This window comes from Seriola lalandi, unplaced genomic scaffold (assembly GCF_002814215.2).
Source record: "Seriola lalandi dorsalis isolate HSWRI2012SDOR001 ecotype SW California unplaced genomic scaffold, Sedor1 jcf7180002054216, whole genome shotgun sequence".
NCBI classification, from domain to species: domain Eukaryota; kingdom Metazoa; phylum Chordata; class Actinopteri; order Carangiformes; family Carangidae; genus Seriola; species Seriola lalandi.
The window spans coordinates 387109-407492 of NW_019524769.1; the positions used below are offsets into that span (position 1 = coordinate 387109).

Consider the following 20384-nt stretch of genomic DNA (forward strand, 5'->3'; position numbering starts at 1 on the left):
CCTCCCATACATCCACTCAGTCAGTCTGATCTCCTGTGTCAGTGTGCCAAATCCGTGTGTGTTTGTGTGTGTGTGCACGCAGACACAGCTTACATAAAAAGCCTCAAACGAAGGGAGGTTAGGTCTGTTCTGGGCTGCTGATGCTGCCACCGCCACACAAACACTCGCAGTCCTCCTTCCATACATTCTTACCATGGTACACACACACACACACACACACACACACACACACACACACACACACACACGACACGCCAGGTGAGATTACATGAAGGTGAGGTGATGAAAGCCAAGCATGAGATGCACCTAGTGAGTAATCTGATACAGGACAGCTGGCTGACACTCACATGCACAGAAACACACACAGAAAGCGAGCGAGCAGTATGGTGGGAGTATGTAGAGCAATAAATAGTGGAGTTAGAGCTGCAGAATAGAAGGATAAGAAAAGATAAACCTACAATCATTGGTGTCTTGTGGGAGATTTGAGCCTGTGTGTGTTCCTGTCTGTGTGTACTCTGACATTTTCCTCTCATGTTATTGTTGTTATGAATGCACATCTGTTCATTATTTATAGGCCTAAATGTGTGTGTGTGTGTGTGTGTGTGTGTGTCTGTGTGGGAGAACACAGAGTTCCCAGTCCACTGAGTGCTGGTGTTCACCGCATTGATGTGCTCAATGATTCAGCACAAGAGAGCTACCCATGCGAACATGGATTCACCTTTACTGGGCCAATATATGCCAATGGTGTGTGTGTGCATGTGTGTTTTGAAGCTGCATGAACGTTACCTTTTCCGTCTGTGCGGCTCTATAATCCGAATCAGCTCCACATGTTATCCAGGTTGTGTGTGCCTGTGTATGTGTGTGTGTGTGTTTAGCACAGATCTCGCCCCAGGTGTTTCTCCTTGTGTTGGGCCAGCAGGGGGGGAGGTTTGTGTGTTTGTGCTGAAACCTGTCCTACTCCCCTCCACACACACGCCCACACACACGCCCCCACACACATCAAAAGGAGGCGGATGTAGGTCAGTGTCAAAAAACCAGAGTTGCAGAAATTCCAATCCCACAATATCCTCTTAGGCTTCTATAGATGAAGAAAACCTGGAAAATCCGGAGTTACTCACTCAATCCTGGTATGGTATTCCAAAATAGAGACCTCAGTTTGAAAAAAAAAATCCAAGAATCCACTTTGCTTTAAATCCTATTTATGGTATTTTGGTATGATTTCCTCATGGCTGTATTCAACGTTTTTCTATATGTCCTGCAGTTCAATCAAGGGACAATAAGAATCCTGGAGTTGGCAGCGACCTCCACACCTTGTCCTCCCCCCCCCTTTTCTTGCTCCTTCTCTCCCTTTTTTTCCCCCTCGCTCATACACCCCTGTCTCTTCTCTTATTTATTCATCCGGCTTTCTCTCTTATTCATTCTTTCACACATTCAGTTTTTTCCACTCCTCTCCACCCTTTCTCTCATCCCTCACTTCCCAGATTGGGGTGATTTCCAGGCTGTGTTACAGGGCCTCTCTACACTCTACAGAGTGTGACCCGTGGTTGTTCTCCCACATTGAGTCAGTCTTTCATTGATGACCTTGGAGGGAGGTGCAGAAAAGGAGGTTCGGGAGTAATCTGCAGAGATGTAGGGATGGAGGCTAGAAACCTGCAAAAGAGGAACAGGGAGAGTGTGAAGAGAATGAAGTGTGTGCACTGTAAATGTCTTCCATTAATGTCGTCTTTACTCTGTGTTCACTCGCGTAAATCACACAAACATTCGACCGAGTCCATTATCACTTTTTTGTTCCATCCCCTCCTCCTGTTTCTCCTCCACTCATCTGACCTCCTCTTCTCTTTAGATATCAACACTCCACCCATCTTTCCACAACTTCAGAAGTCAATCATTCAATCCTCCCTTATGGCCTCTGTAAATCCTCTCTCCCCACCTTGCCCCACCCCCCATTTTCATTCTCCTCTGTCTCCCCCCTCCCTCCCTTTCTCTCACCTGTCTGTCAAAGAGAATCAATAGTTCCGAGACCCTCTTAAGGCCTCTCAGCAGGCTGCACTAGCTTGAACTTGCACGCAGAAACACTTGCAGGAGGAGGACACGAGCACATGCACACACACGGCCATGCAGCACGTTCACACATGCTTGCACACACATCACCACGCACACATCCACTAAATAGTCATGCAGTGATACTCTCCTGCAAGCACACACAGCCTTTGCATCTCTCCTATTCTATCTTTCAGTCATGCACACACACACACACACACACACACACACACACACACACACACACACACACAGCCTAATGAAACAGTTGGGCTATTGATCAGTGCCATGAATGTCAGACAGTTCAAAAGTCCCCCCCACCCCCCACACTCTGGCCTGTCGATCAAACTCCAAAAGCTGACACCTTTAAGAAGACAATCTCATTATCTTGCTCTAAAGCTGTGCACTCATTCTGTCTTTGTGTGTGTGTGTGTGTGTGTGTGTGTGTTTGTGAGAGTGTTCCTTAGAGTGTGTATCTGTACATTTGTGCAGCAGCATCTCTGCCAGGTTTTTTTTCCCTCCTGAATTCAATTGAATATCCTTGATTCATTTTTTCCTTTTCACTCCTGTTTTTATGTGCTTCTCCTCCTGTGGTGTTCACTTTGCTACTTCAAAAGCACATAAAGCTATTTGGTGTCCTTTTATCCATTTTTCAAGTTTTCTTCAGGTTCTTTCATCTTTATCTAACATGTCTTTTCCCCTTTTTTGCCCTCCGCTAGATGAAAAGGTGGAATTACTAACCTTGTTTTCCGGATCATTCCACCGCGACTCTTGGAGCCGTCACATCTCTCTGTCTCCGCGACTCGCTCTCTATCTCAGCTCCGTGGAAAAACACCCATCTCTCTCTTTCTCCCTCTCTCTCTCTATCTCTATCACTCTCTGTCTATCCCCCCCACCCCCCACCCCTCCCGTTGGTCGTCCCCTCACTCGGTCTCGACAGCTGCAGCGCTCTGTCTGCCTCCTCTGTCGCTCTTCCGTCAGGCTGTAGGCTGATTGAATTTTAAGTCATGTTAATCCCACAGAACAGGTACTGAATGAAGGAGGGGACACAGCAAAAAAGAAAGGGGAGAGAGAGAAAATGACAGAATGCAGGGAGTAAGCTGGCTTGTATTTTAGAAATCTCTTCTCTCCTTCAGGGAGGTTTTCTCCATTTCTTTTTTCCCTTTACTTGTCCTGCCTCCAGTCACTTCCCCTCTTCATCTGTCCATCTATCTGCATCTTTATCTTCTTGTTTTTTCTTAATTTTTATTGGCTTTCTTTGTCCTTATCTGGTGGAGAAGAGTGTGTGATTCCCGGCGAGAAGCAGAAGCGATGACTGCGATCTCTCTCTGGCAGCGTCAAGCATCGGACTGAGAGAGAGAGAGAGAAAGAGAGAGAGAGTGTGTGCATGAGAGAGGGAAAGAGGCATGAAGATGAGGAGCAGGAGAGGTGGAGGGTGGGGGGGTGAGGTGTTGAGGAGATTGAACAGGGAAAAGGAAGGAGGAGATGAAAGATGGAACGATGTAGGAGGAGAAGTAGAGGTGATTAGGAGAAATGAGGATCTGGAGGGGAGAATGAAAGAGGAGGAGAGGAATATTATTGAGGTATTTTTACTCCACTACATTTATTTGACACCTGGAGTTACTAGTTAAAAGATTTTACGTACAAAACATATAATACATTTATAAAGTATCGTCACACTGTTATAAACGTGCAATCCAATAGTATATAAAGCAGTTCAAGAAGCTGCAGGTGCAGTTTGACTAGCTGCAAAATTAAAATGCAGCTTATACAGTATTTCAAAGGATAAGGCTAGCAATATTATATGTTTCTTATAGCCAACAAATCCCAGAAAAAGACCAGACCAACAATGACCTCCTTCTACTACCAAATACTGCTCCTGTAGCCAAAGCCTGATACAGTTTATTCTACCGTGTCTCTCTTATTGTCCAGACACTATTAAAAACACATCAGTGAGCTGTAGCGCTGTACTGCATGACTTGTTTACTTCATTACAATGAACATGGACAGTTACATTAATTTGAAATCAGTTCCACATACAGTGTCCTGGTGCTGTAAATACTCACTAGTGCACCAAATGTGGATTAATCTTTAGCTGAAAGTGGTCCCAAACAAATGCATTGTTATATTTACTAGAAACTGCAGTGCTCAGTGAGCCCTTTTCAAATATAAAGCAAACATCTTAGACCAGTTTTTTTTTTTTTTTTTTTTTAAAGATTTCAATCCTCACAAGGAGCAAATGGGCTCTGGGGCTGAGTGCCATGGATGTTTTTCACGGTATTTGTTGACAGATGGAAATATATTTAGAACGCATGTTTCAGTATGCTTTAAGCAAACTATTTTGTACCAAGTGTCACTGCTGTCATTACTCTAAAGGCAAAGTGTTAACAGCTGAGAGGGGAACGACACAGTGAATTGTACAGAATGAGATAAGAGAACACACAGTGCAGACGGTCCCTCCGCACATGCATTCATGGAATAAAGAGATGTACATGCAAGAAGCAACAGACGTGTGAATCAAAAAAGAGATCTCGTTTGAAATCATTCTTACTTCTGTACCTTCTCACCTTTACACACCTGGCCAATAGCTTTCTGTTGTTAACGTCAGCCTTATGCAGTAATGACACTCTGGAAAGGGACATTCTGCGTGATGTATAATTTTACTTTTAATAATTCAAAGTACATTTTGTTTTTGTAATACCTTTTTACTTGAGATACAGATTTCTACTTGCAAGAGTAGAATGAGAGGGAGGAAGAGGAGGAAGAAGAGGAGATAAAAGTCAGCTGGTATGACAAGGGGAAGTGAAGCTCTTAGTGCCTCAAGCAACTCTGGGTGAGACTGAGATGAGAGGGGGAGCAAAGGAGGATGATTAAGAGAGAGTGAGCACAAGTGGTGATGTGTGAGGAAAGAGAGGTAGAGAAGAGAGAGGAAGCCAAAGATCTCTGGGGGCGTAAGGAAGATAAGTGAGTAAGAGAGGGGTTAGCGAGGGATAGAAGTGAGGAGTGGATGGAGTGATAGCATGGCGATAGGAACAAGTGTAGCTGATACGACTTCAAACGGTGGTCGGGCGCTTGATTTCCACGCTGTGAGATAGCTGCTGGAAATAGCCGTTTAATGGAAACCGTCTGGGTGCCAGTTTGTGTGTCGGTGTGTGTCCCACTACTAAAGCACAACCTATAACACCAGAGGTATTGGATGTTCGGAATTAAGTCATTTCTGACATTCGCATATCTACAGATCCATTTTGTCAACACAATCACACACTGCAGATGGAATATCTGAAAGATGGGAATGAGAGTCGGTACAGAGGTAAAAGAAAAAAAAAGAGTAGGTACAGAGATTTGGTTGTTATGGATGAACTGGTATTTTATGTATCTAAATTTCCACCCAGGAGTCAATTTCTGTCCTTCATTCACTCCTCCATCTTGTAAATATTTCTCAATCTGTGCCACCCCACCTGTTTATTTCCTCCTTGCAAGCATTTACCTCTCATCCTACTTCCCTGCATCTCCATTTTTCTATCTTGAATTTATTTTTATCCCTTGCGTTTTCCCTCTTTAGTGTCACTCCATTATTCTCCTGCTGTGGGCCAGTGTATTTTTAACCTAGTAAGCCAGACCTCCCTCAAAGCAAGGTCCAGCAAGGAGAAGTTTGATATATCATTTCACCCAATCGTATCCTGTTTACAGCGCTCTGCTTTTATGGCCCGTTGATTCACAATTAATCAAACCTCTAGTGGTTTGGCACCCAGTCCTCTTGTCAGCCAGAGTGACCTTGCCGACTGAAATAAACTAACATGACCTACTGCTGGGTGATGGATGAAGTGAGTTCACCAGTCAGGAGAAAATCTCATTACTGACCAAGTTGTTGGTTTACATATAAGGCATTTATCCACCACTTAAATTCAGGGCAGCCCACAATCAGTGCATTCGGTTTTTCATCGGAGAAAATAAAAGCAACCAGAAATCTGTAGGACAAAAGTCATAGATTTTGTGCTCATAGAGTATTCTTGTAACCACAGATCAATCAAGTGCAAGTAAAATGCACAGTGACAAGTCTTTTTCTCCCTAAGACCGAACTAAGCAGAGAGATTGGCAGGATCTTTTTTAGTTCATTCTGAGTAACGCTGCACTTAATCAGAAAGAGGCCAGACCTGTTCTGGTTCGGTCAGGCCAAATTAGCCTTCAAAGTGAAACCAGTTGCAGGGGAGTTGGCCTACTGACCCAGGCCGGAGCAAATCCATCGTTTTTATTTATTTATTTATTTTCTATTGCAAATTGGTTCACTGGTCAACTCACTGGTGGTTTCAGCAAACTGGAAACATCTCATGTCAAGTGTTTATGTGTCTCACTTGGGTGCTTGCTAACACTTAATACTGAGAATTTTATCACTTGTGTCACAGATATTCACATATTTGTTTGATATGCTAAGGCTTTAGTATGACTTTAAGCATTTGGACTTTCACCCATTTTTGATCTTTACTGTAGCACACTGGAATTTAAATGAAATAAAGATAATTGGATTTGAATGCTGACTTTGAAGGGAGATATGTGCAGCAAAGCTGTGCAGCATTATACTGTTGATGTAAACATTCTCCAACACCCTTAAAGCTTAGATTCAACTATTTAAAGGTAACCTGTGGAGTTCTTCACCTCTAGCAGTTTTTACATGACCAGGAACCCATTTAGTCTCATGAAAGATCACGCAATACACAGTTCTGCCAATGGTTTCACACTATTCCACAGATCCACAGGTGGCGGTAATGCACTAAGAAATGCTGCATGTACATGTGCCAGCAAAGGCAAGGAAGAAGACTGCTACCATGTGTATATGGACGTAAAAAATTCAGGATTTAAAGTAAACTACCAAAAAATCAACTTGGCAAATATTTATGAGGCAGAAAATGTACTTAACATATTTGTCAGACACGCACAGTGAGAAACACTGAATGTAAACAGCTTCTTTTTTTTTTTTGGAGAAAACTCCACAGGGCACCTTTAACCTCATAGCCATTGCTTCATTTTAAATCCAATGTGCTGGAATATACAGCCATATTTTATATTTATATAGCATATGCTGAGGGAGCAGATTTCTAACAGCTGAGGCAGTTTTTCTGGGTGTTGCCTGCCATGGGTGTTTGCCACTAAGAGGCAGAAAACTGTCAGGTATGGCAGAAAAGTGTGTAGCCTAAATCAAAAGCTAGAACCTCGACAGCAGCTGAGGAACATGTCCTTGCCAGCAGCAAGAATGTATACTGGTGTGAGAGAGAGAGAGAGAGAGAGAGAGAGAGAGAGGGAGAGAACCAAGTCAACACCTCTCCTAAACTTAAAGTTTATCCGTCTTTTGGCTGGTTCGTCATCAAGTCAGGACAAATTTTTTTGTGTGTATAAATGAGTCACAGTGAGTTTGTGAGACACAGTGGCTAAATATAGGCAACACTGAAACACACAAAAACAAATGCACTCGGTGAGCGCCTGTGCACACAAACATGTCAAACATAATCACCAGTGTGTCAAATGCTTCCATTCACACACACCCACACACACAAAAAACTTCACACATGAACACACACAGAACATACATTTCACCCAATCTATTTGCAACCAACTCGACACACACACAGAGAGAGCGCGACTGAACATACACACTTGCTTAAAGATTGGCACGACCGCATGATTGCACACACAAACACCATAGTAGCACACAAATCAGGACATGGATAACACACACCTCTCACAAGGCTAAATGAAAAAAGTGCACGCACGCACACACACACACACTCACACACTTGCTCAGCTGTGATGTCAGGGGTAAATGGTGTGGAGGTTTAGATCGAAGGGCAGATCCCCCTCTATTTGTCTCAATCTAGGGATAATGAGAGACAAGGACAGAGACACATGCACCCACCCACACAACAGCCACACAACTCCGCCTTCATTTTTTGCATTTAGAGCTGTTTGCATGTCATTGTGCTTTTTATTTATTTCCCCTGTATTAGTAATAGCTTCTCCAACTGATTTCCCAGTTATTGCTGGCAGACCACTTGCCCGGCCACAGGCAGCAGTCACTGAAGTATGAGAAAAACCTGCTGGTGTCATTTGTCTATATTGCTTCAAGTGTGAAACCTTGGCAAATACGCTCAGGCATAAAGACACAGGACTGAAATGACTTCAGGGATATATGTTGGTTAGGGAAAAAAAAATCTAACATGCAAGCTTAATGTTTCCACGAGTGAAGTACTTTAATGCATTCTGTGCTGCTGGAATTTACAGAGAGAAAAAGAGTACATTGACAAATTTACAGTAAACTCATAATTGTCAGGTTATAGTTAATAATCAGTGAAGACCTAGGTCAATAACTCGCTTATGTCTTGCATACTGAATTGTTCCATTGATATCGCTGCTTCCACGATGAAAGAAAGATGTACCACTCTGTAAATTGCACTTGAAGCAAGTTTGATTGTCGCTTCGAGAGTGCTCGTCAAGACAATGCACTGAAAGAGCGGACTCGAGTGTCATCAAGCAGTTCTACAGCCATGTGTTGCAGCATGTTGGTAAAGTCCAATGGAATAGTTGCATTAAGGTGTTTACATGACTGAGATGCCCTTAAATAATGCAACTGAAATTGCATAGCTTACTGTGATTGAGCTTCTTCTGACTATGAGAATAACTGCATTAACAGAATCAGAGTGTATTGTTCACATGGGCTGCACCACAGTCACATTAGAGCTGCAGCAACATTATAATTGGTTTATTTTGTGTGCACATAAACAGCTAATAGACCTTTCTCACAGTAGGACGTTGACTTGTTAAATGCAGGTGTAACTAATGACATTAATAAAGAGCTTCATTCACTTTAGGTTTTGCCAGTGCCACAGCCCTAGCGTTGCTCATGCTGGCTCACTGGCATGGCTTACTGGCACAGCTAAATGGAACGAAGCTGTGTTTCACCTGCTGTTAAGGCTTATAAAGGTCTGTAACTTTGCGAGTTTCTGCTGCCAGATATTATGTGATATGGTCATCACGCATGAGCTGTATACACTCATGTTAAGAATGGACACACACACACACAAACAGAAAGAAAACATGAGTTGTATACACTCATGTTAAGAACACACACACACACACACACACACACACAGAAAGGGAGAGAGAGTAGGAGGAGCAGGAGCCCTGATGAAAGAGCATTAAAAAATCAAATGTGAAATCCTATAAATACTGACTAGAAAATCACAGATCACAGGCAAACATGATAAGGCTATAAAAATATTCAAATAAATAATGCATGGTGTTATGTGCTGAGAAAATCCAGACAGTTATAGTACATTCTGTAAATAAGATGCAGCTGTTAGTCATGTCGTGCTCTGGGCTCCCCTAGTTCCTGAAAATAGAAATTATGGGTGTTTTAGCATTAAAGGCATCATGCTGAGCCATAGATGGAGGGGAAAAATTAAATATCCTGTTGATTGAGTCAACATTTCTATTTTGGTTAGTTCTCCAAGCAGGAGTCCAGCTACCTTTGCTCAATATTTATTTGTGCAGCTACATGGATGAATCATCTTTTCACTACTGACTGCGGTCATCAATACAGAGAGCCCATTAGATGAGATGCATTAGTTTGACAGAACAGCATATTGAGACTAAGGCCATTATCATGATGGTAAATGAAAGTGTTTGAATTATTTGCTCTACTAACATACAGAATGTGATAAGGGAGAGGTGCTGTGCATCACTTTGATCTCTCATAATCAACATGTGACTTACTGAATCCTGTTTGGCATGCCATTCTTTTTTGAGTCACCTAAAGTAACCTAAGGTAATTAGAGCATTAGATGTTTGCATTAAAAGAAACATCCACCATATATAACACAGTTAAAGGAAAGTTAGCTAAGGGAAAAGATATATCTATGCTTTTTAAACATGGCATGGGATTTTTATTGAAAATAACACAGTCTACTTAAGTGCAGAATTTGGATATAATTTCTACAAAGTGCACAATAAAAATTGAGATGTTGTGTTAGGGAGACTGAGTGTGTGTTAACTGGATGAAGAAATCTACCCTATTCTTCTAGGAATTATGTTATTTACCTTTTTGTTGTAGCTACAATAGCTCTGTAACTGCTTACCAAGAGTATAGCAAACAAATTTTACCTGATTTATTGGTATACATTTGCTTTCTGCCGTAATGATATTCAACCACGTATTTGTGTTTCTTATATTATCATGTACACCCCTATTTGCCCTGGTGTGGGAAAACATTTGTTACTAGGAGTACTGACACTTGGAGAACATTTTATAATGTTGTGTAACCTGACATGAAAATGTGTTTGAAGTGACATAGTATAATTTTCAAATGTGCAGTCAGGACTCACTAATAAGACTGACAAAGGGTTGTTCACTGTGTAACTAGAGCATTTCTATAGGACTTGGATTTTAAGGGCACAACTTGAGAATTCATCTCCAGCACTAGAGATTTTCCCAGTTTCTCTCTACTCTGTAATGCTGCACCTTTTTTGTGTACTGCACGTTTAGGGTTTACATACTCTTGTCCGCTGTGCTTTTTTTTTTTTTTTTTTTTTTTTGCAGCTCAATTGATTTGTTTTTATTTCACTGCTCCTGAGACTATTTGAACCACATAAACAGCAGCCTCATACATAAAACCAGGCTGCTACTGCATGTTACTCTTTACAGAAATACCATTGCCTCGGGATCTCTTTAAAGTAGGAGTCAGGATCCGAAATGAGTCACAGCCATTGAAGGGAGGATAACAGGTAGAAGGAGAAGTTAGAGGTAATGTGATGTCAAAGGTAAGCAGCCTGACAAAAAATGGTAATACTATAGACTCTATATAAACCTGAAGGTAGATCAAAGTAAGGCTTCAGGCTGAAATGCAGTGGGACATGGTTTTAGTCGATGGTAATTACAGCTGTAAATTAGAATTCCCATTTCTTTTTGTGTGGAATTTAAATGGACAATTGTTTCATATTTAGTTTTGGTATAATGAAGTGATAATGACTCTTAAAGCAATTAAAATAATTTTGTCAAATGTTATTAGAAATTATATATTTAGGTGTTACTCAACCCTGGGTCTCCAAACACTGTGGTCTCACAGCAAGACTATGAATTTCATGATTCATTCCTGAACTAAAAACGTTTTGAAAAACTTGAATCCATTGCAGCATGCTGTGAGTTTGTTCATTATAAATGCTCCATTGGATTGTGTTGGTGAATTAACATTCACATCACATCGATGAAACCTGCTGCTGAGCTGGCGATAGAGGAAATATTAAATTACACACCAACCCTAAAACAAAAATTCAGTCTCATTTTTGACAGGTCAACAAGTATCTACTGACGTGAGTAACAGTTGACCAAAGGAACCGACATTAGAACAAATCAAAATCCACTGTCTGAAGCTTATCTGCTGACTTTAATCAGAAACACTGGACTAAAATGATCCAGAATGTACATCCAAATTAAATTCATCATACTGCCTGAAGAATACTCTTTTCACTTTTAAAGATGATCTGTTTGTTGATTCCCATTTTTTGGCTTTCATACTCGCAGGTTGTGAGAGCACAGTCAAAGGTTCAATACAACTGTCATAGAGGAGTTGAATGAGGGCTACTAGACATGGTTGTAGACACTTGAGGACGTTTCATCTCTCATCCAAGAGGCGTCTTTACTTCTTTTGTCCAGCTGCCCTTGATTCAACTCTTCTTGGATAACCATGACCTGGATGACTGAGAATTTTCATCTTTAATGCAGCTTGGTGAGCCAACAGTTGAATGCAAAAAGTGTTTAAAACTAGGCCTTTGAACGCAACATGTCTTACTATTATCGAGTTAAATGGGCTTTAAGTGTTGCTCACATAACTGTTTTCTCTGCCTACTGTAGGTGCTCCACTGGACATAATTAAAAATAACTGGAACTATCCTTTAACATTAGCAGGTACTATTATTGTCTCTAGAAGTGCAGTTTCCCATTTACCATCTGTTGGAAGCTGATAATCATTGGCGCTTGTGTCTCCATGACATAAAGCGATTTATAGCAGACATTCTGTTCATTTAGTAGAATATCTGTTTATACTATAATATCAGACCAAAATGGCTCCAGTTCTGTTTTGTGATGGGTGCCTGTGAGATAGGGGTAGTAAATGATAGGAGGAGCAGAGTGAAACTATCTCAAATGTTTTCCCCAGCATCTAAAAGACTGAAGATCCCATGCTGCTTCATGCCATTTCCAATCCCTCAGAAGGGGCCCTGGTTCAGTGGTTTGTATTTTTTTGGGGGGGAGATGTTGATTTTCACAAATGTCAGCCAACAATGTGGAAGATATGTTGCTGGATTTTAGAAAATGTGGTAGGTTAGTAGTCAAAACATTAAGCAACACGATACCATCTCTTAATTAATTATAGTCTCGGTACTGATGAATAAAAACATGGATTATGTTTGAATTCTTCCCCTTTTTGCAACGTAACTAAGAGTGAGACAATCGGTCATAGGTTCAAGTATAATTAACAAAGAAGACCAAACACCTGCAGAGAGAGCATGCGACGACACACTCTGTGGGTTTGGAGTACATCATGATTCGTTTAATGCGTCACAAGCCTACTGCTTAAGGATTCCCAAAATACCACTAAGTAGCAATCTGTTTTAATAAGCTCGTGTCTCAGGGTCCCTGAAAGAGTCTGAGAAGGCCTTCTTTTAGCTAGTTCAGCACCCGTTTGTTGATAACAGATGAGTCTGAGTCACAGTGTTTAAGGAAAACACGTCACATATCAGTAATGACTCCTGGCGAATGTGTCTCTCCTGGTTGTAAAAAAACTATTTATTTTGAGAATATTTAAAAATCAGCTCTGTGTAGTCATTTCTTGACAAGTAGAGCATTCACTGGATTATTATACATCTGTGTCAGGAAATGTATCTTTTGTTGTATCCACTTTCCTTTACCCTGTCTCATCATCTCATCTTCTTGGTTCATCTTGTAATTTCCTACATTTTCCCCAGAGACGAGTCTGAACTTTAGCAACCCCTGTAAATCGGCTGAGATTGACATGTAAGTGGTTAGAGCTATAGTTAGAGTTCAAAGCACTACAGAAAAACTGTCAGTCCCTTTAACTCAACACAACATATTTTGTAGCTGCAAAGCATTTGCTTCTTAAACCGCTGTATATGGAGAAAATGACAAATCAGCTGGTGCTCTCACAGTAAAGCTATTCTCTGAGAGATGTTGAACACTGGGGCGAGATGGTGAAGCTTAAAGCCTCTCCTATTTGGGAGCAAATGACTACAAAAATTATTTACTGCGCATGCTTTAAATCTTAAAATTTTGTTCTCCTGTTGAACACTGTACTTATGCTAGAGAGATCTTAACAAAAATGCAGTAGTTGTTGCATTTCCTCAGTGGTGTACTTTGTCCAGGATGTCTGGCAAGATCAGCACCATGGCCAGCGCCAGCTCACACACAGGCAACTGAAACATACTGTAATGAGAATGATCTCCCATTACTGAGCTGGAAATTGTCCAGCATAGCCAGTGACTGACATATCTCAAAGTGTGAAGATTACTTCTATTCCCTCCTCGTGTTCCTTTGCACAGTTTTATCAAGTGTTTAGTAAGGGATCATAGCTGGATTTACACAACCTGTGTTTCATGAAACTTCAAGTACACAAATGTAATGCTAACATGTGCACAGCTGTCATCTCAGAAAGAGATAGCCTTTGTCGGTTTATTTATGGACATTTTGTCAGATTTCATCAGAACCTGTGAGCGTTTTTAAAATGGAAATATTTCTGGCCACAGAAAATTAAAATCAAGGTGAAATTTGCTCTGCCATGAACTAGTGATAGGACTTACTGCTGGAAAGATCACCAATCACATTTTTTTTTTATCACTAAGATAAAAGCCCTGTGGCAAATGTCAGACACTGATTCCCGATTTCATTTTTAGGCACAGCTATGAAGTTGTCATGCACAAATCTGTCTTGAGGTGTGTGTGTGTGTGTGTGTGTGTGTGTGTGTGTGTGTGTGTGTGTGTGTGTGTGTGTGTGTGTGAGTGAGAGAGGAAGTATTCAGATTGCTGTTGCTTGTCCTTTGGCAGTAGAAACATGTTCAGAGTGTATTTCATGCTTGTAAAGCCCACTGGAAATTGGAAGAAGATGGTTGGCATGGTGAATAGTTGGTGGTTACTTTAGAGAAGAGGGCAAGAGGTAAGAAGTAAAGAGGAAATTAAAGGGCAGAGAAACTGAGTGGAGAATTAAGGCCCTTAGAGGTAAAGAAGAAATGGAGGAAGAAATGTAGACACAGCCGTTTGTCACATCAGTACAAAAAAATGATCATCAGTGCTGTCAGCATGACCCATCCATTCACATGAATCAGGATGCAAAGACGAGAGTGTAAACAAATGCATGCATACAGGTGGCCAGCTGTCCTTCTAACAAAGCCATCAGTGGACTGCGGTAAAGTCATTAACGGTCAACTAAGACCAAAGCATCTCAGCAGCATAACACAGAATGTGTTTTTCTGTCTGTGTGTGTGAACATTTTTTCACTCTTCATCCACGTGTGTATCACTGTGTGCTTATTTGGCCGTATGTGTTGCCTTTAAGCCTTAAATTCCTGAGAGTCTTCCATTAGAAATATTTTTGTGTGTGTGTGAGAGAGAGATAGAGAGAGAGAGAGAGAGAGTGTGTTTATTTTGGGTATGTCTCGTCTGCTTGAGTAAATCTGTAGCTGATGTGAGTGTGAGAGGTCCCCTATATGTCTATGTGAGTGTGTATATTCACTCCTCCGGCTGTGTGTGTTGATCTTGTTTGTGTCCAGGCCAGTGGTTAGGGTGTGACGGATGGGGATAGGGGAGACAGAGGAGGAGAGGAGAGAAAAGACAAATGACCTGACAGCTCCCCTATTCAACTCCTAATCATAGAGGGGAGCGTGGAGGCTGTGTGTGACAGAGGGAGGCAGTGTTTGTGTTGGCGGAAGACGGAGATCAGGTGTGTGTGTTGTCAATTTGTGTGCAATGCTGAGCACAGTTCAAACTTTTCAAAATCTGCCCCTCTACTGTCTTTGATAGTGTTTTTGTATCCAGGTTTGCATAAAGCAACATAGAAATGGACAAAATTAAACTGACAGAGAAGATACACACTATATTTGTGTGTGTATTTTTTAGAAAGTATTGGCAAGTGGTGATTACTAGAAAATGCCAAGCAACATGATATATTTAGACTGAAGTTGTATCAGTCCAGATTCTTTTGAAGAGGTGGGTCTGTATTCTGCGTTTGAAGATGGTAAAAGCTGCTGTGGGGCCTGATCTCTACCATCAGCAAGAACAGAACATCCTTGTTTACAAGGGACCTTTGGGTGCAGGTGGATACAGTTGAGCTGTGGATCAGAGACACCCTGCCTCAACACAGGATTTCACAGAGCATGTTCCTCAGCTTTCTAAGCCAGTATCAGGATTTGAAACCTAATGTGAGCCAGCACAGGGAGCCAGTGGAGGGATGCAGGAGCAGAGTGATATCCTGAGTTGTTGTAATTTCTTTTCCAATTGTTTGTATTGTCATCTTTGCCCAGGCTGATTTTGTAGGCTTCAGGATCCATTCTCCTGTTTTCTCCTGCTGTTTTTAAGCTATGGTGGTAGGTGGTTAGGGTGGAGGGTTACTTATTTTTGTTGCCTTTCTCACAGGGCCGCACAATTAATTGAAATATTATCAAAATAACTTTATGGCCAAGTGCAATATCCAAATCGCAGGAGCAGCAATTTTTTTGAGGAAGGTAAAATGTGTCACAACATACATGAATTTTGACATGAAGCAGGGTAGCATTTGACCAAGGCCCCAATCTTGATCTTGACTAGCATCTCCCTTATCAAACATGTCTGCCCAGAGGTTTCTTGGGTCAAGTCTCTGGTGGAAACAGAATGAAATAGATGTAACTTAAAGAAAATAGTAAGCTGTCGCCCTGTTTTCCTCATCCACTCTAGATTGTCCTCACATTGATAGTTGCAGGAATAAAGAGGATTGCACAATAAAGAGTCCAGATTAGTGTGAGTGAAAGGGGAATAATGAATATGAAATATAGCTGAGTTTTATATCAGTAAACAGGGTGCAAGCACAGGGATGCAAGGTTTCCTAAAGGCAGGTTTAAATGCATAGATTACAATCAGGATCTGATTTGACCTGTGAAACCTTTTTTCTTTTTGTCTTTACTGAGGAAGCTTCTCTGCATGGTGAATGAATATCTTCCATGCACAGTAGATAGAAATGTTTGTATGCAGAGCAGCTCCAAAAGGACTTGGGCTTTCATTTCTTCGCTGCTTTAGAGTTGTAAAATATGACACAGAAAAATTAGGAGCAGTCTGGACATAACACCTGTTTGTTTTGCTTTTCTTTTGTTTTCCATCACGCCACCGACTCGCCTGCTTTCTGTAGTGAAAAATGACATCCACTCCCAGTGCAGACAGATTGTAGACAGTGAGAACACATAAAATAGCAGGTGATGTTTTTTTTTCTTTTCCTATGATGTCCAGACTGCATGTTAATGTCAGCTGTAAATTCTGCCTATGTTAACAACATTTGAATGATGGATGACAACTTCTACTGAAGCCAACAGTTACAAGAAATAATGTTAGCAATTCAGCACACTGCTAATGAGCGCTTGTTTGTTGTTTTTATTTTTTTCTTTGGTCTAACTTAAATAAAGAATAAAGTGAGACAAAATTCCTTCAGCTTCCTGAAACCAGCAGATGCCCTGCAACAGTGACGGGTAAATGTGGTGGTGTGTTGAGCTGATTTGTGTTTGCAGTCAAGTCAACAGCCTGGGACATCAATACTTACTTCACTATGTTGCTTTGGCAATCACCAGAAAAGCTGATTGCAACAAGAGCGATGACTAGTGGCTGTGAGGAGACTAGCAATAAAACAGACTTTTCTGGTGATAAACTGAGCGTTGTGAGAGTAAAAATGAGGATACACACAACCAGATGTCATTTTGTGGTGTCATTTGGTTTGCACCAAAAAGAGGCAGTGACTTCTGATGCGGAGCCTGGTGTGTGAGTTCAATTGGTGGATATTACAGAGAGTGTGGGTGTATGTAAACTGGAGCCAGAGTGAGCATTAATTCACCTTTAGACATGTTTACTTTCCCACTAAAACTTTCACAGTACTCAAAGGTGTGCGTGCATGCGCGCGCGTGAAAAGCTTTTTGGAGCAGGAGCTACAGTCATCACAGGGAAGAAAGTGTGTGTGCATGTGTGTTTTGCATGCTATGCACATAGCTCTCAGAGCTGTAGCCTTGTTACAGGGCATCCAAATCAGGGAAGGGCGTCAGTCGTGTGTGTTATCAGAACAGGATGAAGACTGAGTGAAATTTACAGAGATACTGAATGGTGGGAAGTGTGTATATGTGTGTGTTTCACATCTTAGGGGAAACATTGAGGAAGAGTGTGTGTGTGTGTGTGTGTGTGTGTGTGTGTGTGTGTGTGTGTGTGTGGGTGTGTGGGTGTGGGTGTGGGTGTGGGTGTGTGGGGTAGCCACAGGCATACAGAGCAGCCTGATAATGAACACATTGATCTGGTACAGCAGAGAGGAAAAGGACAAACCTTCATGTATTAATCGTGTCTCCATCTTCCCTCTCCATTATTTCTGAGTCCTTCATTAATAGCAGCTGCTTCTGTTTGTTTCTCATTCTATGTCTCTCCATTTTTTTATTTTATTTATACCTTTTGGTTGCATTTCGCTTTACTTACTCTCAGGTATTAACTTTGTTTACACATAAATTATAGATGAACATGACATCAAACATATGAAAGTGAGGGAAAAGACCAAAGTTGTGCAGGTGAAACTTGTCTTCACAACAACTCCAAACTACAAAGAGGTAAATAAATACAAATTAAATTTTTTCCTTCTTTCATTTTCATATTTTTGTTTTTTTGTGCTCCTTTTGCTCATTGTGGTGCTTTCTTATGTCGTGCATATGGGGAAAATATGATAAAGGCTTCTTCTGTGATGCAAATGAAATACTTAACTCACTCTGTAGATCCAAAACATAATCTACCAGCTTCATGTTACCAGCTTAAATACATGGTTCAACATTCTGGGAAGTATGCTTTTTAGCTTTCATTGCAGAGAGCTAATCAGTAACGGTAGCTTCATATTTACTGTACAGATATGGAGAATGGTATTGACAGTGTCTCTCATTTAGCTCTCAGCAAGAACATGTAAATGTGAAAATATGTCAGGTTCTTTAGCCAACAATGTGTTTGTGGTGTTAAGTTATTCAAAGCTAACTACCTTTCCTTGCCACCTTTGATTTTGATCCAATAGAAATGTATAACAAAACAATATCCAGATTTCATATGGCTGCTTATTTTCTTAAAGGAGGCAGGTAAGTAAGGCAGAAGCATGTATTTTAACACTGTCATGTTGGCAAATACTATGGAAGGAGAATATGATGTCCACAGGTTTGAAGTCTTATTGCAGTTGCAGCATTCGGCAGAAATCCCGTTTTGTTTTGGACCACAGCTCGTAGCCCAAGGCTTGGCAGTGTAGCACGTCCATGTGAATCCCTCAGCTCCCTTCTCTTTCTCCTCTCCAGCTCTCCTCCGTGTAGCAGACATCTCAGAATACAGTGTCATTTTTTGTTTGTACATGTGTACCACAGAAAATGAAATCCTCTCTTCCCTTGCTGGACACGTGAATGTCTGGAAAGAAGCACGCAGCTTTGTCTCTCAATTTTAATGGCGCCTTATTGGTTTATACACTGACAAAGGAGCAGGCACATATTTCCTCTGCTGTAACGTCCCCTTTCTGGAATTTGATTTTTCTCTGTCATCTGAGATGTATATAAATAATATATTGCAGTCATCTCTTTGTTCTCTCTGAATTTCTTTCTTCTCTTGGCTCCTAAGAAGAAACTTGAATGTAAATGACTCTTGCTCTCGCTCTCTGTTTCAGTTCTTTCTCTGTACTTCTCATTTCGGCTCTATTGGCATGACCAACAGGCGCTTTATTTGCCTGACCACATTGATCTCCCCGCTGCACCTCCCTCCCTCTCTCTCTCAGTGCTGGTAATGAGGTGTGTGTCTGTGTGGTTTGTATATTTTTTGACTCCCCTCTCCCAATTATGGGATTCCTGAGTGATTGTGCTCCAGCAATTATTTCAAGTCACTCTGGGTTTGACTGTCAGCTAAATGCTCAAATTATGGCTGTAAATTCTGTCCATCTGTGGGTTATGTTTTGTGTGTACAGATAATAACAGGCATTTTGTATCTTTACACCAATGTTTGTGTGACAGAGAGATCTGTCTTTGCACCATCTACCGTATATAGATAGTGAAACCAGTGTTACATTTTTGGGCTTAGAGGAAGCTGCGCTACCCACTATCCAGGACGTCCTCAGGGACCCGGTGTCCCTCTTGGTCCTGAGCTCTGGTTGTGTGTGTGTGTGTGTGTGTGTGTGTCTGTCTTTGTGCATTTGTAAATAAAGGGGTCATTTGGAGGTTGGTTCGTGAGTGGCAGGGGTTGTCTTTTAAAATGCCACTTAAAAACCAAACTGACATTTTCAAAGACATTTTTAGGAAACTTAAAGAAATAATCTTTTCACACAGTTTACATTCCTACACACTCTCTTGGGGACATTAGACAGCACTAAACACATCCGAAGCCGCTCCAAGAATATATTAACATATTTCACTCAATCCCTTAGACTTACACTCCCTCCCTCCTTTTCTTTGAGTCCCCCTTTCTCAGCCTCTTACAACAACTCAAAGACGTCTCCCCACATTGCTAAGACAGGCTTACAAGAGTGAAAAAAAATTACCAACAAATCAAGTAATGAAATTAACTCCGACAATTACATCTTTCTTTTCTTCTCTCTCATTCATTCTCCCTCTCTTTGTTAATTTAGAGAGCTTAATTGGTGTGATAATACTTTTGAGGCAAACAAACAACAACAAAATAGAAATGAAATGTAATTACTTTCAACAGTTGACTTTCTCCCTCTGCTCCTCGTATTTGTATGTGTGTGTGTTTGTGTGTGTGTGTGTTTGTCTATTGCAGTGTTTAGCGTACTCTGCTGTTTGAATGTGGTTTTCGTGATTCCACTATTTGTGTGTTTACCAGTGTGTAACCTTGTTTTTAACACCGAGCTCTGAAGCTAGATGCTGTCTTGCAAAGAACTGCAGTCTTTTCTTTCAAGTGATTAATTTGCAGAACAGGACTTAAGCAGAGTGATTGCTTCCTTGACTCTTGTTGCTTCTCTCTACAAAGTGTTTTCTGTTTTCCTCTGTACTTACTTTGTGCAAGAGGTGTTTCACAAACCGTCTGTGAAAAATGCTCATTAAAGAAG

The 20384-nt window shown here is 41.1% G+C and overlaps 2 protein-coding genes across 2 annotated transcripts in view; one reads left to right on the forward strand and one right to left on the reverse strand.

Annotated features, from left to right (window-relative positions):
- LOC111653465 (leucine-rich repeat and fibronectin type-III domain-containing protein 4) overlaps window positions 1-1326 on the reverse strand; it is a 37985-nt gene extending 36659 nt beyond the window's left edge. The window contains exon 1 of the mRNA XM_023404086.2: window positions 787-1326. The gene's annotated coding sequence lies outside the window, so the exon portion shown is untranslated. The remainder of the gene's footprint in view (window positions 1-786) is intronic.
- pcxb (pyruvate carboxylase b) overlaps window positions 1-20384 on the forward strand; it is a 284512-nt gene that overhangs the window by 201969 nt on the left and 62159 nt on the right. The gene's annotated exons all lie outside the window — the stretch shown is intronic.